Source organism: Chrysemys picta, chromosome 1 (genome assembly GCF_011386835.1).
Source record: "Chrysemys picta bellii isolate R12L10 chromosome 1, ASM1138683v2, whole genome shotgun sequence".
Taxonomy (NCBI): Eukaryota; Metazoa; Chordata; order Testudines; family Emydidae; genus Chrysemys; species Chrysemys picta.
Genome location: NC_088791.1, coordinates 266,058,311 through 266,085,333, shown reverse-complemented (window position 1 = coordinate 266,085,333; position 27,023 = coordinate 266,058,311). Strand labels below are relative to the sequence as shown.

General features: G+C 40.6%; 1 long non-coding RNA gene across 1 annotated transcript in view; it reads left to right on the top strand.

Moving 5' to 3' along the window:
* Nucleotides 1-20,231, top strand: part of LOC135980839 (uncharacterized) — a 56,829-nt gene extending 36,598 nt beyond the window's left edge. The window contains exons 2-3 of the long non-coding RNA XR_010597735.1: nt 1,094-1,489; nt 19,813-20,231. This is a non-coding gene — a long non-coding RNA (uncharacterized LOC135980839). The remainder of the gene's footprint in view (nt 1-1,093; nt 1,490-19,812) is intronic.
* The last annotated feature ends 6,792 nt before the right edge of the window (nt 20,232-27,023 follow it).

Below are 27,023 nucleotides of genomic sequence, written 5' to 3'. Positions count from 1 at the left end.
GTAAAGATACACGGCCAGATCCTCAGCTGTTGTAAATCAGCTTAACTCCACTGAAGTGAAGAATGGTTTAATCCCCAGTCCCACTTAATTCTTGAGACTACCAAAATGGGTGCCAATCTGATAGTGATTTTTGTGATGTGGACCTTTGGCCACTGGAAAAAAAGCATCACTCCATTTCACATAAGCCACCAAACAGCTGCTGCATCATAATGCCTTTTGCTCATTCCAGTGGGCTAGATTGCAGCCAACAAACTTTAGAAGTCATATGTTCAACATCCTCTTAGAATCCAATAACTCCAGGCAGCATTATACTACTGATGTTTAGAAGTGAACCCCCTATAGAAATTAATGGAGAGTTTCATAGACTCATAGATTCACAAACATGTTATATCATCATATTTGAATATTCTAAGACTACTTGGTTTTAATTATTACTTTGAAGTGCACCAAGATACTTTTGTTCAATGGATGTTGTCTTAACCTAATTAATTACTGGTTCTATAGTTGGCACCATCCAAGTATTCATGAACTTATCCTCACAACCACTTTAAAAGGGAAGGAGTATTACTATACAACTTAAAGATGGGCAGCTGAGGCCCAGAGAAAACAGATAACTTGCTCAATATTGTACAGGAATTTGCTGGCAAAATTAAACCCAGATTTTTATGCCTTAGCTATAAAACCAGTCCTTCCCCCTTACTGTCTTTGTTCTGCCTTTTGGCAAAGGATCGTTTGTCTTAAAAATCTGGTCAACCATAGAATCACCTTTGGGATAAAAGGGATAGCATCGGTATTTACAGAACTTTAGGTCATCATTTATTTGTAGTTGATTTTAATATAAAATTCACTGTTGCATTGTTAGTCATCAAATGACATTTAGATTACAGTAAAAATCTGATGTTAATTTCTGTTCACTGGGGCATCTTCTTGAGATTTTTTTTTTAAATAGTGCTACTTCAATTTGTCGTCATGCATTTTCTTTTTGTGTTTTGAGCTGTACCTGAGCCCAAAGTCTTGTGTTGATTATGAGTTTGGAATTGGTGTGATTATAACCTGGGTTCTTTACCCTTCTCTTCTGCTTTCCCATTTGTAGGATCCAGATGGCTAAATCTGGGTCTGAGGCATTGGATCTCTCCAGGCAACCAACATCTCCGGTGATTTTTCCACTCTCTCCATTACTATGTGTGTGACAGTAAGAGCCAACATATGCTTCACCCCATGGAATATAGTGACTCTGGGAATGTAGCGTTGGATATTGCATTTGTGGTAAATCTTATTACAGTCCTAGCTGGGGCAAGATATGTTTGTCATTTTGTATGGTATGCATTTGTTTTGTATGGTGAGTGCAACCACTGTTCTTTTTTTCTTTCAATGGAACTGTATTACCAGGGACTCCACAACCAGTGAAACCCCTGGAAATTCACTGCACCATATTTAATGAGGTTCTACAGCATAGAGGGGGCTCTGAAAGGAAGTTAATGGAAAGGAGGTAGGTGAATCACTCATGGAAAATCAATCACATAATATTCCTTCCTCAGAGAGTTCTGCAGGTTACAGTCTGGCCCTCAGTTGTCATTCAGGCAAACTATTGAATTCCTAGTGAATTTGTCTGAGAGGGGACTGAGTGAGAACGTCAGAATTTGGCTCTGTCTCAGGAGGAAACAAGTGAAGGGTGAAGAGAGAAGTCAAGAAGTTCATGCAATATGAGTGAACAACAAGAAAAGGAGACTAGCTCTGAAGGAGGAAGTTTGCAATGCTGCACCTGACTGACAGGTTATGAGTGGACACTAGCTTCTTAGACAATCAAGACAATTTTTATTGTAATTTTTGGTGAAAACTTGGTTTACCCTCATTCTTCCCAACAACTGATTCTGAATTTTAAAATTAGTGATAACACTCTTAAGCCAGATTTTCAGTGGAACCTCAATTTAGACAAATGAATGCTTGGACCAATTGCTTTTGTATATCACTTATATACATAGGTAAGGCTGCGTGTTTGTTATGCAGGTCACGGGAGTTACAGATTCAGTGACTTTCTGTGACCTCCAGGCCGGTGCAGCTGGCTCTGGGGCTGCCTGAGCAGATCAGGCAGCCCTGGGCCAGCTACACTGGCCACTGCTGGGAAAATTTGTGTGTGGGAGGGGGTTCATGGCTGGGGCAGGGTGTTGGGGTGCAGAGCGGCACTTACCTTGGGGGGGCTCCCTGGAAGTGGCCGGCATGTCCCTGCAGCTTCTAGGTGGAGGGTCCAGGGGGTTCCTGGCCAATGGGAGCTGTGAAGCCAGAGCTCATGGTGGGGGCAGTGCGCGGAGCCCCCCTGGCCTTCCCTCCCCCTTGGAACTGCAGGAACACATGGAGCCAGATAGGAAACCTGCCAGCTCTGCCAATCCTTCCCCCTTCCCCCCAGCACCAGCGGGGGTCCCAGGACACACACCGCTGCCCTCCCCCCAGCACCAGCAGGGGTTCCGGTCTGCGCGTGCAGCCTGCCCCACTCAGCACCAGCAGGGGTTCCGTGCCACAGAAACACCTGGCACTCACAGCCCCCCGCCCACGTTTTAGTTAGCAGTATATAGTACAAGTCATGGACAGGTCATGGGCCGTGATTTTTTGTTTACTGCCCATGACCTGTCCATGACTTATTCTAAAAATACCTGTGAGTAAAATGTAGTTTTACACATATGTATTTGTGCATGAAAAGTGCATGTGCAAGAAAATGGATGTGGAAAGCTGTGTTCATCTGGGAGGAGACAATCTTTAATAAAAATCAGGCACTAAAACAATGAAGTATTTCAAAGAATGTATACATCTCTATCACTGTAACCACTTGCACATTTGGTGTCATTTTAATCCTCTGATTCTTTTTTAACATTTCAGATGATTATAAGTGTAGTGGAATATAAATGATCATCAACTTTTAGAAGTGCTGTTACAATTTTTTGAATTGTAGACAAAGCTAGGTGATTTTCCAACTTGCCTGAGCAGTTATCTAGAGCCAGACAGGAACATGTGTTGTGTTGAGGCACAAGCATACTAACACTCCACAAGTGGGTAAAAATGTTATTGTGCTGGGTGTAGTAAGAGTCTTATGCTTATATTACATTCCTCATGTTAGCAGTTTGGCAGGGCCACCGGGGGGGGGGAGGGAAGGGGGAAAGTGGGGCAATTTGCCCGAGGCCCTGGGCCCCACAGGGCCCCCCCATGAGAATATAGTATTCTATAGTATTGCAACATTTTTTTATGTAAGGGGCCCCCGAAATTGTTTTGCCCCAGGCCCCCTGAATCCTCTGGGCAGCCCTGCTGTTTGGTGGATCCACAAAGGGGTTTAAACATTAATCAATGCTGCACTATCTAACATTTAGGCTCACTTTCTGCCATCTCTCAAGTGAGTGCCCTACCGCTAGCCTGTAAAGCCAGTCTTGCTCTCTGGCATAATTAATATTTAATTTGTATCAAATAATTAAATATTAATTAGTCCAGAGACCAAGAGTCTAGCAATCCTGCCCCACTTGTATCCATTTAGAATATTATTGCGACAATCATTCTCCTAACCCATCACTTTGACCATATTATCCTTTTCTTTGCATCCCTCTGTTTGCTCTTTTTCCATTGTATTAAACATACTGTACTGATCTTCACTTAAAAACCTATCACCACTGTTTTCATCATTTCTCATTCACTATCAATGTATCAAATCATGCCACCAATTAGCCAGTGATGCCAGATGCCACTTCCCACTTGTTAGCTTTTCTAACAAGCACCTTCATGCTTTCTCCCATGCTGCCCCTCACTCTTGGGAGAAACTCCTATTAACATCTGCAAAGCTACTGCATTATCTCTCCTTTGCCATGATGCCTGCAACAGAATACTTGACAATGGTTAGGTCACTGGCATGCTAAAACCACAGCCTCTGCTGATCTGTTTCTTTGTACTCACCTGTCTGCATCCAGCTGTTGTCTCTTATTTTATATTTAGATTATAATCTCTTTGGGGCAGGGACCATCTTTGTGTTCTGTGTTTGTACAGTGCCTAGCACAGTCGAGTCCTAGTCCATGACAAGGATGGCTAGCTGCTATAATAAATGACAGCTATGTAGAAGGTAAATACCACTCTAAACAAGGATCAAGGACCTTTGGTTAACACATCAGCTAATAGATTAGATGTTGTATATAATATATTTGTGAGTACTTTTCCATGGATCAGAGATACTGCTTTAGCAAAAGCAACATAGAAAAGACAGCAATAAGCATTCTGATAAGCAGTACCAGATAGATGTGATAAAGTAGAAATAAATTGCTTAAGAAGAAATTCTATCATAAGTGTTAGACTAGTTGATTTTCCTTATGCACTTGTAGCTAAACAAGTGACCAACTGCTAACAAAAATGAACACAGAAAATATCCTGATTGAGTGAGAAATTGCAAATATATGCAACTCATGGAATGGAACTTGATGCAAATGACTAGACAAGCTGACATGGAAGGGCCAAATTGTCTCTTGAAGTATGCAAGAGTCTAAACCCAGAACACCGATAATACTGAAATACACACGCATGTGTGCTGCGGTACTACCACAAACAAACTGAGCAAAGCAGCTTGCAAAAGTCAAGCTGTTGTAAAATACATAAATCAAAAATGTTCAGAGAGCTATAAAATTCAGAATTGTTTCATTTGTGTGTAGTTATGTAAGTCTCTTTCAGCTCAGAATTTTTCTTGTTAGTGCTAGGTCCTGCTCTCTGGAAAGAAAATTGATTTCTAACGTTTTCTTTCACCTAGCTCCTACCTACAATATTTCTTCTATTCAGAAACAATCACAAAAAAATCAAGTACCCATTCAATACATATTTTCAGCAAATTTTCAGATTTAGTTGGTGTTGGTCCTGCTTTGAGCAGGGGATTGGACTAGATGACCTCCTGAGGTCTCTTCCAACCTGAATATTCTATGTCTGGGACCAGAACATGTTAAAGAATAAGACAGGATTTAGACACCCCTGTGCCCCCGCCCTCTTTTTTAACACAATAATATTGAGGCATATTGTGCCATTCACTTTCAAGCCGAACTTTAGAAATCAGATGGGGAATTCAGCTTGAATAAGTATTGGATAATATATACTATTTTTAGATAATTATTGCAGACTTCTTGGGAGGATTAATCTATGGAAAGATGAAAGTTTAGGGGAACTCCTGAAATATTTCTCTACGTATGGGGACTAAGGAACAGAAAAGAATATATGTTAAATATGGAAAAATCACTGGAGGAAGCATTGAACGAATGGACCTTGAATTAACTGTTTCTCATGCTTATAGGGAAGAATGCATTATAATACTTTGATTTATTTCTTCAAAGTTAATTTATGAAAGGAGTCTGAAAAGATGTGTCTCATGTGTGGATGGGCAAGAGCTTTAATATATAGATCTGAATCACAGATCCACTAAAATTAGGGGAACTTGAATCCTGGGTTTCGGTTCATCCCGCTGTAAAAAAAAAAAAAAAAGTGGCCAACTGCAAAATCTGAATCCAGGGTTAGCTAGAGCACATGCATGGCTTATGGGACATTAATGTTTAGTTTAGACACATTCTTAGAAAAATACAATGTAAGAAACAAACAAACAGATAAGAAATGCAGAGAGAAAGTATGTGAGGATTCTAAATGTGACCTGCAAAATAAAAAAAAAAGGGGGGGGGGAGAAAAGCATGTGCCCTTTTTTGCTTTATTTACATATAAAAAGTCCAGAAAATATTGTTTTTGGGTTTTTTTAGTATTAAAATATGCAATGGACAACTGGAGAATACGAGGCTTTTATTCAAACTGTTAAAGCTCTTTTTTGGGGTTGTTTTGTCAACCTCTATTTTAACTTAAACAATGTATCAAAAGATGTCTTTGTTAATGTTGCTGCAGTCCTGCTTTCAATTAAGGGCTGAGACAGCTTCCAGTTCACATTTGTGACTCATCCAAAAATTCCCTTTAGAAAAACAGAAGACCAGACATACTTCTAAGGTAAAACATAAAACAGATGAAAACCTTGAAACAAAGAGAGAGAGAGAGAGAGAGAGAGATTGACTCTTCTTAGGCTTTATAGCATAAATAGACTTACTATTATCTCTGTTGTAGCAGCATTCAGAAGTCCCAATACAGGCAGTTTGCAATCTATTACAACATGCACCATAAGACCATTCCAATTTCCACTGATTTTAGTGGGAATTAGATTGGTCCAAATATGAACTGTAGTGAGAGGATAATAATCAATTAAGTCTCTAATGTGGGCTTCTCACACTCACCTACCCCACCATGGTAGACTGTGGAAGAGTATACTCACTTCTGGACCACCACCTCATTATTAGGTATGGCATAGCAAGCTCTCTTCCTCTAGCATCCCCTGCCGAGGACACTCCTACCCCACAGTGGTCTACCTCTTCCATGGCTCAGCCGTCCGGCCAGGTTATGTTTAGTTCCACCCCTATCAGGGCAACTGTACAAAACTAAGACTCTTACAAAAGTTCTTTAGCCCCCAGCTCTGGTCCCTGTGACTTTGTTCTTATTCCTTTTTTAAGGGCCTCTCATCACCTTTCCCAAGGGCTGGTAGAGGGAATCCAGGCACTACCCTGATTTTCAGTCTATAACCAGCAGCTAAGGTCTGTTCCTTCAGTCTTCTTGCTGCTGCCTCCTTGGACTTCTTCTTACTGTAGCCTGACAACAGGCTTCTCCCAGAGCCTCTCTAAGTTCACCTTTCTTGGAGGGCCAGGGCTCTCCCCTGGAATCCACTAACAAATCCCAAAACAAAAATATAAATTTGAACCCACTTCTTCCCTCTGCAGGCTTAACTTTTCATCTCTCTCAGTTCCCCAGCTGAATATCTCCCTGGAAGGCCAGAAACTACGTCCTCCTCCTTGCTGGCTGCTCCAGGTCTCTTTTGGCCTCTTGACAGACTCTGCTACCAAGGAGAGGATCTCAGGGCCAATTCTCCCCTAAGATTTCTCCCTGATCCTGCCAGCCACTCTCCTCTCTAGTCTTAAAGAATGACTTCAATTTTTTCCCTGCACCCCCTTCCTAATCTGTAGTTCCCTTATTTGTAATCATGACTCAGCACCTTCCCCTGCTGTACGTCATCTTTAATTATACCTGGCCCATCCTCCAAGTGCAGCCAGGTAGTATAATTAGCCTCAGACCCATATTGACCCTTTCAGTGCCTATGTGGTGTACACACCTGATCACAGAGCCTCATACATTGGTACAATGCTAGAATATAACTTTTATTTATTATCTGATTAATGTGTGCTAATCAACACACTGACATAGGTGCAAAAGTTTAGATAGAAATTAAACAAACATATCTAAAAATTGACTTAACAAATGCAATAAAGTTTCTTGTATTTGTTATTTTACAGCTTTCTTTATACCTGTATAATTTTGTTCTATTAGTAGCTGATAAAGGAAGATAAAAGAATGTCTCCACATGTAGTCTTTATTTTTAATGATGGCTGTGAGATGGTGAACACAAGTGGTGATATTCAATGACTCCTTTGAGCATCAAAATGTTAGCAGGAAAAGCACAGTTAATTGCATCAAACATAAAAGATGGCAGTTTAATTTGCCATGATCCCTGAGCTAATTTATCTTTGTGGGAGATATCAGCAAGTATTTTGCCACAGTCATTTAAAGAAGATTTTAAAAAGCGATTAAGACAACATTGCAAAGAAAATTGCTGCCTCTGGGTTTAATAGTACTGACATAAACAGGCTCAACTATCAGTCAAAAACATATAAGGCCCAATCCTGTTCCTAATTAAGTCAATGAAAGCAGGATCTAAAAGACAGAAACTAGACACATTAAAGTGCCCCTTCGCTAGACAACTTTAGTGATACATGTTGTAGCAAGGTTATGTCATATTCTCACTTATAAGTTCAACAAAGTCTATTACATGCTTCCTTTTTTGTCAGGGAGCTCACTTTAACATGGAAATATATGGTTCTCCTTAACAGCTGTAAAAGAAAAAAAGTATTATATACATTTTAGAAGTCAGAAACTAGCTATAGCTGGCTATAACTACCATCAATTAAGAGAGGGGGAAAATGTACATCTATTTTTTTTGTGGCAATCTACATTTTCAGGGTTTGGTTCTGTCTATAGCACAAAACTGATATTTGAATATTCAGACTATACTATAAATATTCTGGGTATAAATGTAATAATAATAAATGCAGTTTCATTTTATTTTTATACTTAATACATAATAAATTGGCAGCTAATAGCTAATTTGATTAATTATATTTATGTGGAGATATTGGCAGTGTGCATGAGTATCAAGTGTTGCCCTGGAGTCAAATGATTATACACATTCATAAAAAAAATATTAAACCAATCAAAGAGGAAAAGGAAGGAAAATGAGACAGGGGAAACTGCAGTAATAAGAGAGTTATTTTGTGGTAACAAATGCCTTAAAGCTTTTTTTTTGCACACTGCAGACAACTACTTTTAGTCATTCTATTTGGGATGTTGAGGCTAAAAGCATAAAAGCATCTCTTCTCCACCTTTTCAATAATGAACATATTTTCTGCTCCATTACCCTCCATTAACTAGCTAGCATTAGTAGCATTATACAATACCTCTGTCATTCACTGAGGCTGATATGAATATAAATTGGAGTGTTTTGTGGGAAATAGTCTCTGGCTTAAAGGGAAAGAAATAGGTCACTTCACCTTCAACATGGCAGGGGTCTTCACTTGCCAGGGAAGCAGGAGTCCTGAGGTGTGTCCCCATTCTACATGTCTCCCATGTATAGTAGAAAGCTGACATCCTTTAGTGTAGAAACAAGATTTCTTTTTGCATACTATAATACATTTACCTCTTAAAACATTTTTCTTTCAATTTCTTTGAAATGGAAGGTCATCAAACATTCAGACAGAGAACACTGTATACATTTTTAAAGAGATTATGAAAGTTTCAATTTATTTCAGTTCATTAAACATTGTTTGTCTGCTTGGAAAGAGTATGTATAGCGTAAAAATGCAAATCAGGGACATCAGTAGAAAATGGGATATCAGGCTCAGAATGGATTCAGCTTATGCCTTGCCTTCCTACTAGTCTGCAAAAGCACCTAGAAAAATATTGGCACTACTTAATGAATAATAAATAATTAGCAATAAATATGTTCTGGAAAATCTTTGGAAGGTTTCTTATTTGTAACTAAAACTATCCATCCATCCCTAATGATGGTGCCTTGTAATAGACCTGTCTTTGGACACAAATCTGGGGTTGTCAATATCCAGGCTGGTGTAAAGAAGGGGCCGAGGGGGAGTTTGAGAATTCAGAATCTATATTAAACCATTTTTCCAATACCATCCCATTGACCAGTGTATGCAGCCTAATTTAGGATTGTTGTTAAAGGAGGAGTTCTATTCCCACTCTCATCTTATGGGACCTGGTAGATCACTGTAGTGGGAGCTAGTAATAATGATCTCAGGAAAGGGGAGAATAAAGCTCAAGAGCCTTTACAGAATGGAAAGAAAGGCAGATTGAGGACATCCATCCATCTGGAGTTATCTAATGCATATTGGGGGTAGAGTGTGAACCCCATTCTTTAGCTAGTCAGATCTAATAGTGGATGTGAAAAGAAGGGCTGGGCTATAGCCCTGATCCCTCACTCCCATTTGGCTAGCTGATAACACTATAAGCATAAAATCATACTTCAGTGTTAGGATTATGACTGTGCTCAATCCCTTCATAGCATCTTGAAAAGGAGAGTTTCCTTTGAACTTCCCTATTCAAGGGCTGGACAAAGGATTTAGACTGTGTAAATGGTAGAATGGTGATGCATGTAGCAAGAGCAAACAAGAGGTTGCATCCAGAAATGTTGTATCCAGAAATACAACAATTTTCCTTGGTCACAAATTCAAAATGACAGAAACATGAGATAGAATCTCAAAGAAGACTCTAATAAATACTGAAACAATTTCTTCAGCTAAATGTGTTTAAAATATCATCTTGAAAGAAAATAGCTAAAGTACACAATGCAGTTTAAACTGTAAAAAAAATTATTCTCAGGTTTGGGGTTTTTTTCTTCCGTCTCTGCTAACCAAGAATCCAACTGTTGTGGAAGAAAAATAATTTGTGACTACTCAACACAACAATTGAAATAATAGTAAGTTATTATTTGACAAATATTATAAGAACACTTGGGTGAATGCATACAGACTGTATCAGATATTTGGGAGAGACTTTACAGAAATAGTTACCATGATGCATTTGTAGATGGATCCATGCATAACAGTGAGGAGGAAAGCTACATATCCAAATGACAGAACCCAGAATCCATGTCCTAAGTGCTCCAACTATGAGACAGGGGTCCAATCCTGTGCAAATACCTAAAGGAAGAGGTAGTAATAACCACATTGTTCTGTTGGGAGCTAGACTTTATCACTCATGGAATGTGCAGGAAAAGAATATGCAGCCATCTATACACATGGATCTCAGGATATCAACTTAAGGGCAGGGCTATTAGTCAAGAGGATCTGAGGTACATCTGGATTAGGGGTTGCAACACCGACCTTTTAGGCATTCTCCAGCCATGGAATTCCTGAGTCTAGGTAGCCAGCTTTCCGTACAGTGGATGGGGAGAGTTAGTCACCTGACAATGGGTTTTTCAGAAACCAGCAAACTAAGTGGGGAGCCACCTAATCCAGAGAGTAGGAAATTCTAAGGAGAGTGGTGAGGCCTAAGCCCCTCCCCTCAAAGGATGTTAAGTGACTAACTCAGATCCAGAGGGAAGCATCTCTCTCCATTTGGGATTCTCAGGTATGAACTATCTCCTTGAGTTAGGCACCTAAGCCATGTCAGTCCTTTCCTGGGAGAGGATAGGGATGAGAAAGGAGAATGAGACCCCTGCCCCAAGACAGCCAAAAGCCCAGCAGTTAGAACAGTCACTTAGGATGTGGGACATGCCGATTTGAATCCCTGGGATATGAAGCCGGGACTCAAATCCATGTCTCCTGCCTCCCAGGAGAGTGTACTAACAGGCTAGTTGATATAATGGAGAGGGTTTCTCTCAGTCTTTCCTGCTGAAACTGTTCTACTTTGTACAAATAAATACTCATGGGCCACAGGGAGACTGGTTCTGTAGGCCAGTGGCCTGATGGACATAAGTGCTTAATTACCACTCTAAGTGCCTAAGACCCCTTGAATCTAGCTCTGTGTGCCTCTGCACCATACCTTTATCCTTCATGCTGTTCCCTGCTTCCTTGTAATCACTCTGCCAGAGACTCCCTTTTCTTTCCTCTGCCCTGAACACATTTCCCTAAAGGAAGTCCCACAGTGTTCAAGTGTCCTGTGAAAAACTTACACTTTCACATTGATTTTCCTCTTGGCTGCCATAGAGGAAGTTAAATGTAGTGTGTTCCTGCCTTCCCCTCTTTCCTTTCCACCCTGTCACCATGTGCAGATCCCCATAAATGTAGAGGATTCTCCTTGGGATCCATGCAGGTAGCCCAACTGCTTTCTTTTTCAGACAGGAAGGCTTGGACTCCAGCTTCTTCTCTATTCATTTCCAAGGTTTTTCTCATCTGACACTACGTTTTACAATTTCTCTAATGCAGCATATATTAGCCATTTAACATCTTTGTTAGGAATGGAACAATTTCACAGAGTTAGTGTTTTCTGGAACCACACACATCAAATTGTATTTTGCATTTAAGAGTTCAGAAAACTAGTTAGATGTTGTTTATGTTTAATGTCTTTGGACTCTCTCTGTTTCCTTCTCTCAGTTTTTATGTAGCTGATGTCATTTAAATGTGTTTCCGTTAGTTGGTTGGTTGGTTGAATTGTTTTCCTTCCTAAGGGTGAGCCAATTAAAATAAAAGGTGTTACAGATCTGGCTGAGGCCCCCTAGTAGATGGTCACTAGTCTGTTGCAATTGGACCTAACCTTTGGACCTAACCTTACCCATGTGCTTCTAAGCCAGCTTCATCTAAGCTAGGGGTTCCCAAACTTGGTTTGCGGCTTGTTCAGGGTAAGCCCCTGGCAGGCCGCGAGACCCTTTGTTTACCTGCGCGTCCACAGGTACATTCGCTCGCAGCTCCCAGTGGTCATGGTTCGCCGTTCTCAGCCAATGAGAGCTGCGGGAAGCACCTCAGAATAAAAGTGTTTTAAGAGTGAAGTTTTCAGGGTGGATAGGTATATAGTGGGCAGAGGTAGGGGTCTGCCTGTAGATCTGGGGATATCTGGGGAAGAGAAGAGGCAGAACTGAAAGTGTAGTGATGTTAGTAGGAAGGGATGTCAGAGGGAACTCTGAAGCTTCATCAATTCCTGCATGGATTAAAAAAAAAAAAAAAAAAGCCATGTGGTTTGCAAGGAATAATACTGTTGTAGAAAGAGGCTTTTCCCCTGTTCCAACCCCTCAAGTGCCCCAAATTCCATGGAGTCAATTTCTTGGAGGTCCATCTAAGGGACTTTTACATGATGCCAAGAGGATGTTAGGGCAGAAAGAGAAAAATATAGATTTAAGGTCTGAGATACAAAGAAATGTGCCCAGACATTTGGGTGAGGAATGGGAGCAGAAAGACACACCCACAAACTTTTAGTGGAGAGAAGATAGGCAGGGTGAGATGTAGGTAGGAGTAAAAAGGAGAGTATAGATTATACGGTAGGGGCAAGATCCAGCAGAAGAAACATGGATACAATAAAAACAAAAACAACTCCCCTTCCCCCCCCCTCCCCCCTCCAAAAAAGAAATCTGATACAAAAGCATAGAACATTGACAGTTGAGCCAAGGGTCAACGCTGGAGACCGAGGCAAGAATCAGGAACAAGACAGAAAAGGGGGAACCAGGAGCAAGGCAGGCAAACTGGTTTTAGGAGTCAGGAGAGAAAACAGAGTCCAATATACCAGCCAGGAAAAGCCCAGTTGTGTGGACAACTTCCTTTCTTTTTCTTTTTCTCTTTTTGATGGCGAAGCAGACTTAACTGAATAATCTATACCTGCCACCAACTATAATTCCTCAATACTTGGTGGTTTATATCCTTTCTCTCTGCCCTTGCAGATAATGTAACAGTGCCTTTTTAATAATATACTCCTTTTCCCTGAAGTTTTTACTAAATAACATATATTTTTTTTAACCTTAAGATGAATGAACTTCTCTAAAAGCTTTTCCCTTTCTTTATCAAAGTCCTTACACACCCATAAAAGGTGATCAATTGTTTCTTCCACCTTATGTAGTACACACAATCCATCTTTGTGTTTATTTATTTGAAAAAGATTTTTGTTTAAGCCACAATGGCCAGCTAGCACTCTAAACTAAAGCACTTCATTAGTTCTACACAGGCCCTGAAGCATGACATAATTAAGGCTTTGATTATATCATGGAGGTCACAGAAGTCACGGAATCCATGACTTCCATTGACCTCCATGACATTTTCTGTCTCGGGGTGGAGTTCCCAGCCAGCCCCACCCCCGCAGCTCCCAGCCTCCCACCCTGTTGGGGTCACCCTGCAGCTGTCCAGCTGTGTCAGGGGGGATGGTAATCCCTGCAGTTGTCCAGCCCCTGTAGCTGCCTAGTTAGGGCAGGCAGCGGGGACTCCCTGCAGCTACCCAGCCACAGCCAGCTGCTGGGGGACACGCAGCTCCAAGCTGCCCTGAGGGAAAGGGGACCCCAGAGCTCCCAGGCACCACCCCAGCAGCAGTGGGTGCTGAATCCACCTACCCCTTTTTTCAGGGATATTTTTAGTGAAAGTCATGGACAGGTCACAGGCTTCAGTGATTTTTTTGTTTATTCCCCTGACCTGTCCATGACTTTTATTATAAATATCCATGAGAAAAAACTTAGCCTTAGTCATAATCCTCAACGCTAGGGCACAATACAAAAAAAACCTTTTTCCTGTTTTTCTTTAATTCAAGTTTTCTGCCGTTCCTCTTTAAATTGTTCTGTATTAGGATTTACTCACGGGCATTTCTATGTCACTCCTTCCATTTCTGACAGCATTTTTAGCTGTTTTGCCCACCATTTTGTTCCATTACTCCAATATGCACTGGGATCCAAGCTACATGTATCTCCATGCTACATGTATCCCCATCTATACTAACTCTGTTATTAAAAATATAATTTCATTGATTAAATAATTTCTACATACTATGACACACTTTTTTATCGCCATAAGGCCTGAGATTGAATTTAAAAAAATGACCTGCTGCTGGGTATACATCCCAGATCCAATTTAATGCTAGCATTTTTGCTACTAGGTCAGCTGTCATGACAGCTATATAATTAGATATTCTTTTAGATGTATTATTTCCCGATTTTGGTATGCACTCTGCCATCCCTACTCTTCCTGTTTTTTGTTATTGTTCCCCCCCCCCCTCCCCTTTTTGGACCCATCTATATATATTTGACAAAACTGACTCCACTTTTCATGTATATACTGGTACATTTTATTTGTAATACTGTCTCTTTTTTACCCTTAACTTTATAAAATAAATCTAAATCTACATTTGGATATGCAATTTCCATTCACAACAATTTTTTCCATAACTAAAAGTTTTGACTTCATTCAACTTTTCCTTATCTTTCAAATCCTTCATCCACACTTTAACTGGAACAGCATTTGGCATTCTAACATTGTGTGCTGTAGTTCACCTATTGAATTCCTAACATTCCTCATATATTTATTTGATACGTTCATCATTGTGGTTCTCATTAACTTTGGCTCAGAAAGTTACGTCCAGTAGTTTAATTTGTAGTGTAACTGTCGTTTCACTAGAAGCTATCTCTAGCATGCACATTGATGTTGTAATAAATGCATCACACACAACTCAAAGTAACTGACACCCCCCTCAAAATCCTGTGTCTCTCTTAGTATTTAAATAGGAAGCCTTGACCAATCAGAGGTCATGGTGTCCCTCTAGTCAGGTCCAGGGAAGCACTTCCTGATGTAACTTCAGGTTTCATAGTCTCTCCTGCTCGGCTAGTTCATAGTATGCTTCTGGATAGGTTCAAGGAGGCAACAGTCATCTGGGAATGCTGTGGACCTAGATTCAAGATCTGTGCGGTTGTGACAAGAACAAGGAGGAAAAGGGCGGCAGAATACATAAAAAAGAACATGGGAATGAGGACCACACTTGTCTAAATAGTTAAAAGCAATGGATCTGTGGAAATGGTGGAGAAGCCAGTAGTAAGGAGTTGAGACAGGAAGAAAACACCTAAGGGAAAAGTGTAGAGACTGTTTTCTCCCTCTCCACCATTTGCTTTGAGACATCCTAATATTTCTTTTGGTTCTATTGTGCTCCTTCCTGTAGGTGGATCATTGTCACTCTTCCAGGGCTTTTTGAACCTCTCTGTTTCCTTTTTCAAAGCTTTTCTGGCACCAGTTTCAGCTGTTCCTCATGAACCTACTTTATGTCATAGTCAATCTTTGCTTCCAACATGCCTTTTCTAGCTCCTTCATTAGGATTTGCCTTACTGTTTAGGCAGAAAAACGGGTTTGAAGCATACTGAAAAATGAAAAAGCATAAGGTCACAGTTCAGCCATGTGAAAACAGACCAAGTTGAGAGACTGGGCAGATAGGGAACACAATCAACAACTGGTGTTATGCCTTTAATCCTTCCCATTTGCTTTAAACTGTAGTCTATGCTTTTTTTTTTTTTTAAGTCCAAAGAAAGAGAGATTTTTTTTATTTGAATACATTAATTGGTAGAACTATCTCTGCACATGTGCAGTGTTTAGGGCTCATCTAGAAGAGCCCCAAAACATCTGTGACAGTTACTGGACATGCCCAGTAGCTGTTTCTGAAGATGTATAAGCTTTCATTTATGTCAAACAATCTTGTACATCACACACCTTTTGAGAGCAGAACCTATCAGAGCTCAGAGGGGCAGAGGTTAACAAATATAAGAGTTATAGAAGCAATTCATTCCTTGGCTTGTCCCAGTGGTGTAGTGGTTAAAAAAAAAGGTGGTAAACTAACCTAAATTAAACTCCATATTCCCCAAATGATAAATGGATAATCACTGTTTACCCTTGACTACACTACTGATTTGTCCCCTGGTTGGAAGGGACAGAAGTGAGGAGTGCATAGAGCCAGAGGTGCCTCAGCTAAATGGCTTTGTGGGCTAAAACCACCTCCAAACAGGGATTCGGACAGAACCGACAAGGTCTTCCACAATGCTCTGTGAACCAATTCCTAGAGCAGCTACAGCTGGCCAGGTGGTAAGGACCATGAGATACATCTCCCAAAATCCTAGCACAAAACTTGTGTAACTGCAGCACCAGTATGGCTGTGGGTATACCGGATGTGGGGATGTGTAGCTCTGCAATGTGGAATCTTGGAGGCAGGCTTTGCTAACATGTTTCCACATGTCCACAAGCCAGTATGTGAATCCACACTGCAGCATAGACATACGCAAATACAGCCCTGTGGACTCACCTGCTGATCCACACAGGGCCAAGAGATGGGTCTGCTCTGAAGACTGGGTCCCAATCCCTGTAACACATTGGATACAGTTCAGTGCTATTCCAGTTTTATTTACTGGCAAAGCCCTTGATTAGGGTAACATTTGGTTCACCACACGGTCTTGTATGGACCTAGAGAGAGAACTGGGGGAAGGAGGGGAAGCACTTGTCACTCCTAAAGGATACACAGCCTGTTGAATTTATACATTTAGCTTTTACATGTACCAATTATGTAAAGAATAGGGGGAAAGTTCAGTGAGGTGAAGATTTGAACTTTCTTACCTGACTTAGATGGACTAAGATAGATAAACTGAGAAGATAGAGGGCTTTAAACTAGGTTCGACGGGGACAGGTGAGCAAAGCTCACAGGTAAGTGGGGAACATGGAGACCTGGGAGATGGGTCGGAAACAAGAGGGAGTGTGGGCTATATTGTCAGAGAGAAAGGAGGGTCAGGACAAAACTGGGAGGCAAGCTCAAACCAGTATCTTAGATGCCTATATACAAATGCGAGAAGTATGGGTAATAAGCAGGAAGAACTGGAAGAGCTAATAAATAAATAAAACTATGACATTGTTGGCATCACTGAAACTTGGCGGGATAATACACATGATTGAAATGTTGGTGTGGATGGGTACAGCTTGCTCAGGAAGGATAGACAGGGGAAAAAAGGAGGTGTTGCCTTATATATTAAAAATGTATACACTTGGACTGAGGTAGAGATAGACATAGGAGACGGAAGTGTTGAGAGTCTCTGGGTAAGGCTAAAAGGGGTAACAAAACAAGGGTGATGTCATGCTAGGAGTCTACTACAGGTCACCTAACCAGGTGGAAGAGGTGGATGAGGCTTTTTTTAAACAACTAACAAAATCATCCAAAGCCCAAGATTTGGTGGTGATGCGGGACTTCAACTATCCAAATATATGTTGGGAAAATAACACAGCGGGGCACAGACTATCCAATAAATTCTTGGACTGCATTGCAGACAACTTTTTATTTCAGAAGATTGAAAAAGCTACTAAGGGGGAAGCTGTTCTAGACTTGATTTTAACAAATAGGGAGGAACTCGTTGAAAATTTGAAAGTAGAAGGCAGCTTGGGTGAAAGTGGTCATGAAATCATAGATTTTGCAATTCTAAGGAAGGGTAGAATGGAGAACAGCAAAATAGAGACAATGGATTTCAGGAAGGCGGATTTTGGTAAGCTCAGAGAGCTGATAGGTAAGGTCCCATGGGAATCAAGACTGAGGGGAAAAACAACTGAGGAGAGTTGGCAGTTTTTCAAAGAGACACTATTAAGGGCCCAAAAGCAAGCTATTCTGCTGGTTAGGAAAGATAGAAAATGTGGCAAAAGACCACCTTGGTTTAACCACGAGATCTTGCATGATCTAAAAAATAAAAAGGAGTCATATAAAAAATGGAAACTAGGACAGATTACAAAGGATGAATATAGGCAAACAACACAGGAATGCAGGGGCAAGATTAGAAAGGCAAAGGCACAAAATGATCTCAAACTAGCTACGGGAATAAAGCGAAACAAGAAGACTTTTTATCAATACATTAGAAGCAAGAGGAAAACCAAAGACAGGGTAGGTCCACTGCTCAGTGAAGAGGGAGAAACAGTAACAGGAAACTTGGAAATGGCAGAGATGCTTAATGACTTCACCGAGAAGTCTGAAGGAACGCCTAACATAGTGAATGCTAATGGGAAGGGGGTAGGTTTAGCACATAAAATAAAAAAAGAACAAGTTAAAAATCACTTAGAAAAGTTAGATGCCTGCAAGTCACCAGGGCCTGATGAAATGCATCCTAGAATACTCAAGGAGCTAATAGAGGAGGTATCTGAGCCTCTAGCTATTATCTTTGGAAAATCATGGGAGACGGGAGAGATTCCAGAAGACTGGAAAAGAGCAAATATAGTGCCCATCTATAAAAAGGGAAATAAAAACAACCCAGGAAACTACAAACCAGTTAGTTTAATATCTGTGCCAGGGAAGATAATGGAGCAAGTAATTAAGGAAATCATCTGCAAACACTTGGAAGGTGGTAAGGTGATAGGGAATAGCCAGCATGGATTTGTAAAGAACAAATCATGTCAAACCAATCTGATAGCTTTCTTTGATAGGATAACAAGTCTTGTGGATAAGGGAGAAGCTGTGGATGTGGTATACCTAGACTTTAGTAAGGCATTTGATACGGTCTCATATGATATTCTTTTCGATAAACTAGGCAAATACAATTTAGATGGGGCTACTATAAGGTGGGTGCATAACTGGCTGGATAACCGTACTCAGAGAGTTGTTATTAATGGTTCCCAATCCTGCTGGAAAGGCATAACGAGTGGGGTTCTGCAGGGGTTTGTTTGTTCTGTTCAATATCTTCAATAACGATTTAGATATTGGCATAGAAAGTACGCTTATTAAATTAGCGGATGATACCAAACTGGGAGGGATTGCAACTGCTTTGGAGGACAAGGTCATAATTCAAAATGATCTGGACAAATTGGAGAAATGGTCTGAGTTAAACAGGATGAAGTTTAACAAAGACAAATGCAAAGTGCTCCACTTACGAAGGAAAAATCAGTTTCACACATACAGAATGGGAAGAGACTGTCTAGGAAGGGATACGGCAGAAAGGGATCTAGGGTTTATAGTGGACCACCAGCTAAATATGAGTCAACAGTGTGATGCTGTTGCAAAAAAAAGCAAACATGATTCTGGGATGTATTAACAGATGTGTTGTGAGCAAGATACGAGAAGTCATTCTTCCACTCTACTCTGCTCTGGTTAGGCCTCAGCTGGAGTATTGTGTCCAGTTCTGGGCACCGCATTTCAAGAAAGATGTGGAAAAATTGGAGAGGGTCCAGAGAAGAGCAACAAGAATGATTGAAGGTCTTGAGAACATGACCTATGAAGGAAGGCTGAAAGAATTGGGTTTGTTTAGTTTGGAAATGAGAAGACTGAGAGGGGACACGATAGCAGTTTTCAGGTATCTAAAAGGAGGAGGGAGAAAACTTGTTCACCTTAGCCTCTAAGGATAGTACAAGAAGCAATGCAATGGGCATAAACTGCAGCAAGGGAGGTGTAGGTTGGACATTAGGAAAAAGTTCCTAACTGTCAGGGTGGTTAAACACTGGAATAAATTGCCTAGGGAGGTTGTGGAATCTCCATCTCTGGAGATATTTAAGAGTAGGTTAGATAAAAGTCTATCAGGGATGGTCTAGACTGTATTTGGTCCAGCCATGCGGACAGGGGACTGGACTCGATGACCTCTTGAGGTCCCTTCCAGTCCTAGAATTTATCTATGAATCTATAGTGAGAGCCTTTTGGAAATCTAGGGAATGGATGTTTTATATGCTCAACCTAACACTTGTGCTGCTTTTGATACAGGCTACAGATTTCCTATCTTACCAGCAACTGAGGAGACCAGTCAACTATTAACCCAAGGGCTGGCATGGTGCCAGTTGTAAGGATCCCCAGACTTTTGTTTTACTGACAAGGCTTTGAAGTATGGAAATGAACTGAGATGCTGCCATTCCTCTCAAAGTCTGAAGAGTCCTGGTTACACATGCTACATGTCATGGCCACATTATAGAGACCAGAAATCATCTCTGAAAGTAAATTAGAGGAGAATGTGTTTATGTGTGTACTAAAGGAGAGAAGTGTAAATTATGTGGAAAGCTTACATTTAAATATATGTAACAGCAACAAAGTGGTAAAGTCTGAATAAGGAACACCAGTAGATTTACTATCTAATAGCTTTTGTTTAAGATGTTATAAGTATTCCAAATAGTATTTACAATGTTTTCTGTGAGTATTAAACATTTGTTTACTAATAAATTGTATGGTACTGTCTCTTTGAAACTGACTGGGAACTATTATTAACAGCTACTGCAAGGTGTATATATATATATACAGTAGCCCTGAGGTTTAATCTGAATAATGATTTCTGAAAGGTCCTGAAAAGATAGGACTCTGGCCTGTGATTTAGGGAACAGTTAAGAGATGTATGAAAGAGGGTGGAAGTGGTAATATATTCACCAACACAATGTCTACATTCAGATTTCACTTTTTCCCTCCTCTCTCTTCAATTTTTGACAGTCTCTGTCTTACCCACCTGTTCCTGTTTGTTTGTTTGTTCGTTTGTTTGTTTTCAGCTCACCTGAGGTCCCTAAGTCTCTGTGTCACACATTTTACATAATAGAAACTCATATACTAATACTTCATAAATTCATTTTCATAAGTAATTTTTTTGTTTGTTTTTTGTTGTTGTTTTTTTAATTTCCAGTTACATTTGCAGGCCCATATACTTGCCTGCTATATGATTGGAATTGTCACATAACCCTTACCCCTCTCATCACCAATGTTAATGCCAAACTATAACAAAAGATACAGACGACTGTTAAATAGGAAGGCTGGTCAGATGGGTCACACACAAGACTGGGAGCCAAGAGATCTCTGTTCCATTACCAACTCTGCCATAAACTTTGTGTTTGACCTTGTGTGACCTATCTTTGTCTCAAGATACATCAATCCTGCAGAGGGAGGTGTAATTTCCAGCATGGATAGCCATACACATGCTGAGCTTTGATTGAGTTGGTGTGCTAAAAATATCAATGTAGCCACAGAGATGTGGGTGGTAACATGGTCTAAGCACCTAAGTATTTACCGAGAGTCTTGGACAGGACTTTATTTGGCTGCAGCTACACTGTTATTTTTTAGTATACTAGCTTGAGCAAAGCTAGCATGTGTGTGCCCTACCCAAGCTGGAAATTACACCCCCCACTGCAGGATAGACATACCCTCAGTCTCCCCATTTTACACATGAGAATCATAATACTTACTACTGTACCAGGGGAGTGTGTGAGCCTTAACCCATTAATATCAATCAATCTTCAGAACTTTATGAGCAGGATTCTGACACCCTTTCTCACATTGAGTATTATCTTACTTTGTGGTTTTCCACTGATATCAACAGAATTTTTAATTCAGGGTCTACCAAAATACTTTCTCTTTTTTCAGAAGAACAAAGATATTCATTGTCACCAGAAAAATAAAAACCGTTCTGCACCAAACTATTGTATAAATATGACCTGTCTCTCCACTTCTGTATACCAGTAGTTGAATCCATCTTCATACTTCAAGTGTTTGCAATCAGTGCATATAGATGGTCAAGGACAGGTGCAAGCTTCCTGCCTATAGGAGATGAAAAACCCTTCCAATTATTGAGATGATCTGTTGTATTGTCTCGTGGAGCTGTGGAGCATATTGTTCTTCAGAGATGTTGAAAAAATGGTTAACATCTGAGTGAACTGAACCATTTGCTGGAGAATAGACAAGCTTCTTTTGACACTCTCAGATTTTCTTTGATGTCTTCATAATTTATACAGATTTGGAGAAATATTTTGACAGGTTTTGTTACTAATAAAATATTCACAAAGTACATCTGTCGCTACTGGCCAAAGCATTGGATCAGATGGATATGTTCCTGCAACACTGCTAGCTACTACTTATTCTTTTTATCAAACCCCATCCCATGGTAATTGTAATGACAACCATTTCTATGCCATGGACAAAGGTGGCTGTGATGCAATGACTGTGGTACCTGTGCACTGACAACTATTGTCCTCATTGGCTTTAAACAGCAAGACAACTGTGCTGTGAGTAAATCATCATCTTGATGATATCTGCCTTTGTGCTGTATTGACTGTCTGTAGTAATTGGTAATGCACGTGGCTTAAAAAATTCCTCAGGAGCACATTTCTACTCCTTTTCTTCCTTCTTGATCTCCTGACTCCTAATTCATTGTAATCTAAATCTGGGTGAACTATTCACAATAAACAGTTTATTTAATAAACAACTTCTTTCTGTTCATGAAATAGCCACAAAGCGTTATTTTTCCCAAATTTGAAATTATTTGAAAAAGAAATCAAAGTATTTGCAACATTTTTTCTTCAGGTGTTGGCTATTTGCACTGAGTGAGTGGTCATTAAATAATATTGTATTAGCTCTTCTGCCTGATTGGATGACATTCAAATCCACAAAGAGTTGTTAGGATGTCCAGTGTACATTCCCAGCTGTATTGTACTCCAAAGCAAATAATATATATATTTAGTATTAGCTAGCCTAGCAGAATAATACAATGTTATTGTATTGGTTTATTCACAATAAATGCAGCAATTAAACTATAATGAACTGAAGTGCATCCATATAACATTGTTATGCCAAATTAAAGTACTTTCCTTGTTAATAATTTCAGTCACATAGCTCTGAACTTGTTCAAATTAACCGCACAGCATATATTCCATGATGCAACATTCTGCTGTTCAGCTGTAAGCTCTATGGTTTCTCTTGCAGTACGCTGAGAGATGTCTACCAGAAACTACAGGAATTCTGAGACCAGGGGTCAAACTGACAAACTCCCATAATTGCTCTTCTGGTATCCAGTAACTTTGCCAGGCAATTTTCAACTGCTGTCAGGAAGCATGGAGGGCACGCTAGTGTTGTGATCATGACAATCATGAATAAGAACATTAATATAAAGCAGGAATCGGCAACCTTTGGCATGCGGCCCGCCAGGGTAAGCTCCCTGGCGGGCCGGGCTGGTTTATTTACCTGTGTTAGAGGGTCCCTGGGTCAGGACCCAGAGTAGCATGTGGGCCTGGGTCCCGCCTTTCCCCCCTTGCACTGTACCTGGCCACAGAGGAGTGTGGCTGAGACAGACTGCAACTTGCCCCTGAGGTGAGGAGCTAGACTTTGGGGTTGTGGTTGGCCACTGAGGCAGGTGCAAGCCGAAGGACTGTCATTAACACCCCCTCTTCCCCCACTCGGAAGAGGGTGAAAATGGAGTAGTGGGCGCTGCCGGATGGCAGTGTCCTGAAGCGGATACTGCCAGGTGGGGAGCAAAGCAGTTCCCAAATCAGCAGAGCAGACAATGGACGAGACACCATATGCAGAGGGCGCTCCACAGCTGACAAGAGCTAATTCCCGGAGCAATCAGCAGGAGGTGCCAGCGGTGGTGAGTCCTGATCCTGTTACAGGGAGAATTCTGGGGGATGGTGGGTGGATAGGTGTGTAGAGAGGGAGCAAAACCAGGTTGAGAAAGGGGGTATGGAGGAGGAAAGCATAACCAATGGGTGTAAAATTTAATACTCTGGGGAAACAAAACTGTATAGATTTAAATATCTGGAGTGGATTGACATGTTGAAAATATTTGGGAGGGGGAGGTTAAATGCTGAGCAGGTGGAGAGAAGTTCCTAATTCTGCCCAATATGGTGATGAACAGCTAGTATGCAAAAAAAAGGCTGGTTAAATCACCCTATGTAGTTATATTGTAATACAGTTCATAATACTTATTGGTAGAGCTCCCTTTCACTACATTTTCAGGCTGGCTTCTGGTAAAGTTCTCCTCCAAAATGAGGCTTTCCATAGGTTGTGTAATCTCTATGTTATATAGCTCTTGGCTGCCCAGATAAATCACCTCCTGGTCAGACCCCCATGGCACTTGGTGAGCAAACTCAAGTTAATCTGATTTAACATCTGTATAGACAAGCTTTAAATATTTATTGAACTTGCTCATTTCCTTGCTGCTTCCTATACTCTTGTAATCTTCCATAACCCTTTCCTGATCTTGTTAAAATCTATATTCTTCACAATTGTAGAACTAGCATCTAAATAATTTCTTCCAATGCTAACTGAGGGTGTCCTCATTGTTCTCAGGTACAGAAAACAAAACAAAAATTGCTTTCAAAAGCAAACAGAGATGGTGTCCCTATTTCAGAGGCATTTATTGGCTTGCTTGCAAAAATGACAGATTCCAAAAGATAGTGCACACAGGGTGCCTTGAGATAATGGACATAGCATAATAGAGCCATAATAGTACCACTTGAAGAAGCTTCATACGTACATTGAAGCGCTTCTTCACTGATGCTTCATTAAAATAACTCTCCATGGCACACTCAGTCATGGTCAATCAGAAGTTGGTCACCATTGCAAAAATACTTCTTTCACTGTCTCTGAGCTGCACAGCATAAAAAAAGAATTAAGTCTAGTTGTTAACCAACTGATTCTGGATGTCACAAGCAGGTGAAATTCCATTTAGCACATGCTTAATTACCTGCTTAGAAATAAACAGTCTGTTATGCTGAGGATATTCTCACATTAACTGGAGTCTAATAGACAATGTGCTCAGTAACACCACCCTTCCTTCCACCACACTCCCCAAAGTCCTAGATAGGGTGATGCTCGGCATTATTATGCCTACCTTTTAGGAGCCTAGAACATCACTGGGATTCACAAAGCCTGTGTTAGGCATCTGGGCTCCCTATACAATGAATAGGCATCTTAGAATGGGACACACAAAAGCCAGCCTGCTAGGCTGCTCCTCACCTAAGCTAGCCAGTGGAAGATGTCAAGCTGAGGGGGGATGTCTTAATCCCTGTCCCTTTCCTGGAGATAGATGCCTAAACCTGGGCTGCAGGGAAGCAACTTTCTCTGCTGGGAATTTTCAGCTGCAAACCCTGTCTTGGTGTTTTGTGCCTATGCCACATTTGCAAGAAGTTGGGGGTGAGGATGGCCTCCCTTATAACTTTTAGCCCCATGGTTAGCATATTCACCTGGTTCAAATCTCACGCCCCCAGAGTGGTCAAAGGGATTTGAACAGGGCTTCATCACCTCTCAGATGAGTGTCCTAATGACTGAGCTATGGGACATTCTGATGTGGGGTTATCTCAAGCTATCCTGTTGAAGCTGTTCCACTGTGGATAAATAGTTTTTAAAAATGGAGCAGGAAGACTGGAACCTGGGTCTCTCACATCTCGGTTAGTACTCTAACCACTGAGTTAAAAGCTATCTTGTCCCCTGACCCAGGCCATTTGGTCTAAACTCATCTATAAAGGCTCAATCCGGTAGGCAAGCTCAGAGCATTCATATTGGATCAGTCCCCACAGGCAAGTTATGTGAAGGAAACTTGTCTTTTCCCGTTTGTGCATTGCTCTGGGGCCTCGGCATCCAGATGCCTGGTGTGAGACTGGTGTGCACATGAGCAGAGGCAGAAACATAGGTGCCTAAGGAACTTTACTACAAAAAAATATAGGCATCAAGAGATTTTAGGGTTCAGAGGCAGCTGAAGTGGGGGGTTTGTGAATCCCAGTGGGACCTGATTCTGGGATTTAAGCACTTAAAGTGGCAGATAGGGCTAGATTTAAATAAGGATTTAGGAAGCTAAGTGCTTTGTCCTGCTGTCTGCACATGTGACGGGACAGAGGATCCAACAAAAGTCTGTCTCCACCCCACCACTTCTCTCCCCTCTTAACTTAAAAAAAGAAAAAGAAAATCAATTGCAGCAGTAGAAGCACCTCAGTTACACATGCATACGACACACAGGTGAGAAATACCCTTTCTTTCCATAGTTAAACATAATTTTCCTTTTTTTGCATCATTCTTCATAAATAGTTACAATTTCAGAGTTAGTACTCTGGGAAAATGTTATGTAATTACTTTTCATGCAGTTTCAACCAATACATATTTAAAAAATGACAAAGCAATATAGAGATACATTTTTGTAGCTAATGATTTAAAGGGTAGAATGCTGCTATTTCCACATAAATTCCCAGTTGCTAACACATCATTTCCTTTAACTTTGTGATAGGAAAAGCTTTCCTTTAATTGTTAGAAATTGATTAAGCAACACTGTCACTGATTTTCCAATGCATAAAGAGATATGATCAAGTTCATTTAATTGTTATGTGGAAATTGAAACTCACATAGTGAAATTCAAGAGAACAATGCTTAATGAGAAAAAATAGATGCAATAGCCTGCTAAAGAATTGGGGATCAGATCTAGGATTAGGTTATATTGGGTACTGTATGAAAACCCAGCTAACCATGCAGTATTAAGTTAAACCATGTTGTAAAATAGTTTACCTTTGTGTATGTGTAGAGAGGGCTCTGGAAGGCAGAAGAATTCTTTCTTCAGAAACAAGTTCAGTATTTGGGATATAGCATAATACTGAGTTGAAAGTCTGTGAGCACCGTTGAAAACCTCCTGACACTTTCCCATTGGTGATAAATCCTGTTTTATAAGCTCAAGTAGGAAAGGTCTGATGACTGAGTAATCTTTAAACAGCTTGTTCTCATCCAGTGTTTCCTGCAGGGAAAGATCTTCTATAAGAGCCAAAAGATCATTGGCAACCAATGGTTCATTTAAAGAGAAATGAGACAGTTGTTTTTTAGATAGCTGCCTTCAGGGAAGTCAGACTTGCATACAGTTTGAAGTGCTTCATTTCTGTTTGGGGGGAAAGGAAAAAATATGTCTCCAGCTGTCACAGTGAGTGGATGAAATCCTGAAGTTTGCAAAAGGCCTGATCCTGAAAGGTTATTCACAGAAGTTGAAGACACTAGGATTGCTTATGTGACTAAAGCGATGTCTACACTACAAGCTCACATACACATAGTTGCAATAGTTCTCCTCAAGCTAGCACAAGTATACATAGCATTGTACCTGTGGTAACATGGGTAGCAGCAGCAAAGGCACAGCTGAGCAGTGCTAAGTGCATAAACACCGGTTTCAGGCAGATTTGTATTCGGCATGTTTTAGTCTA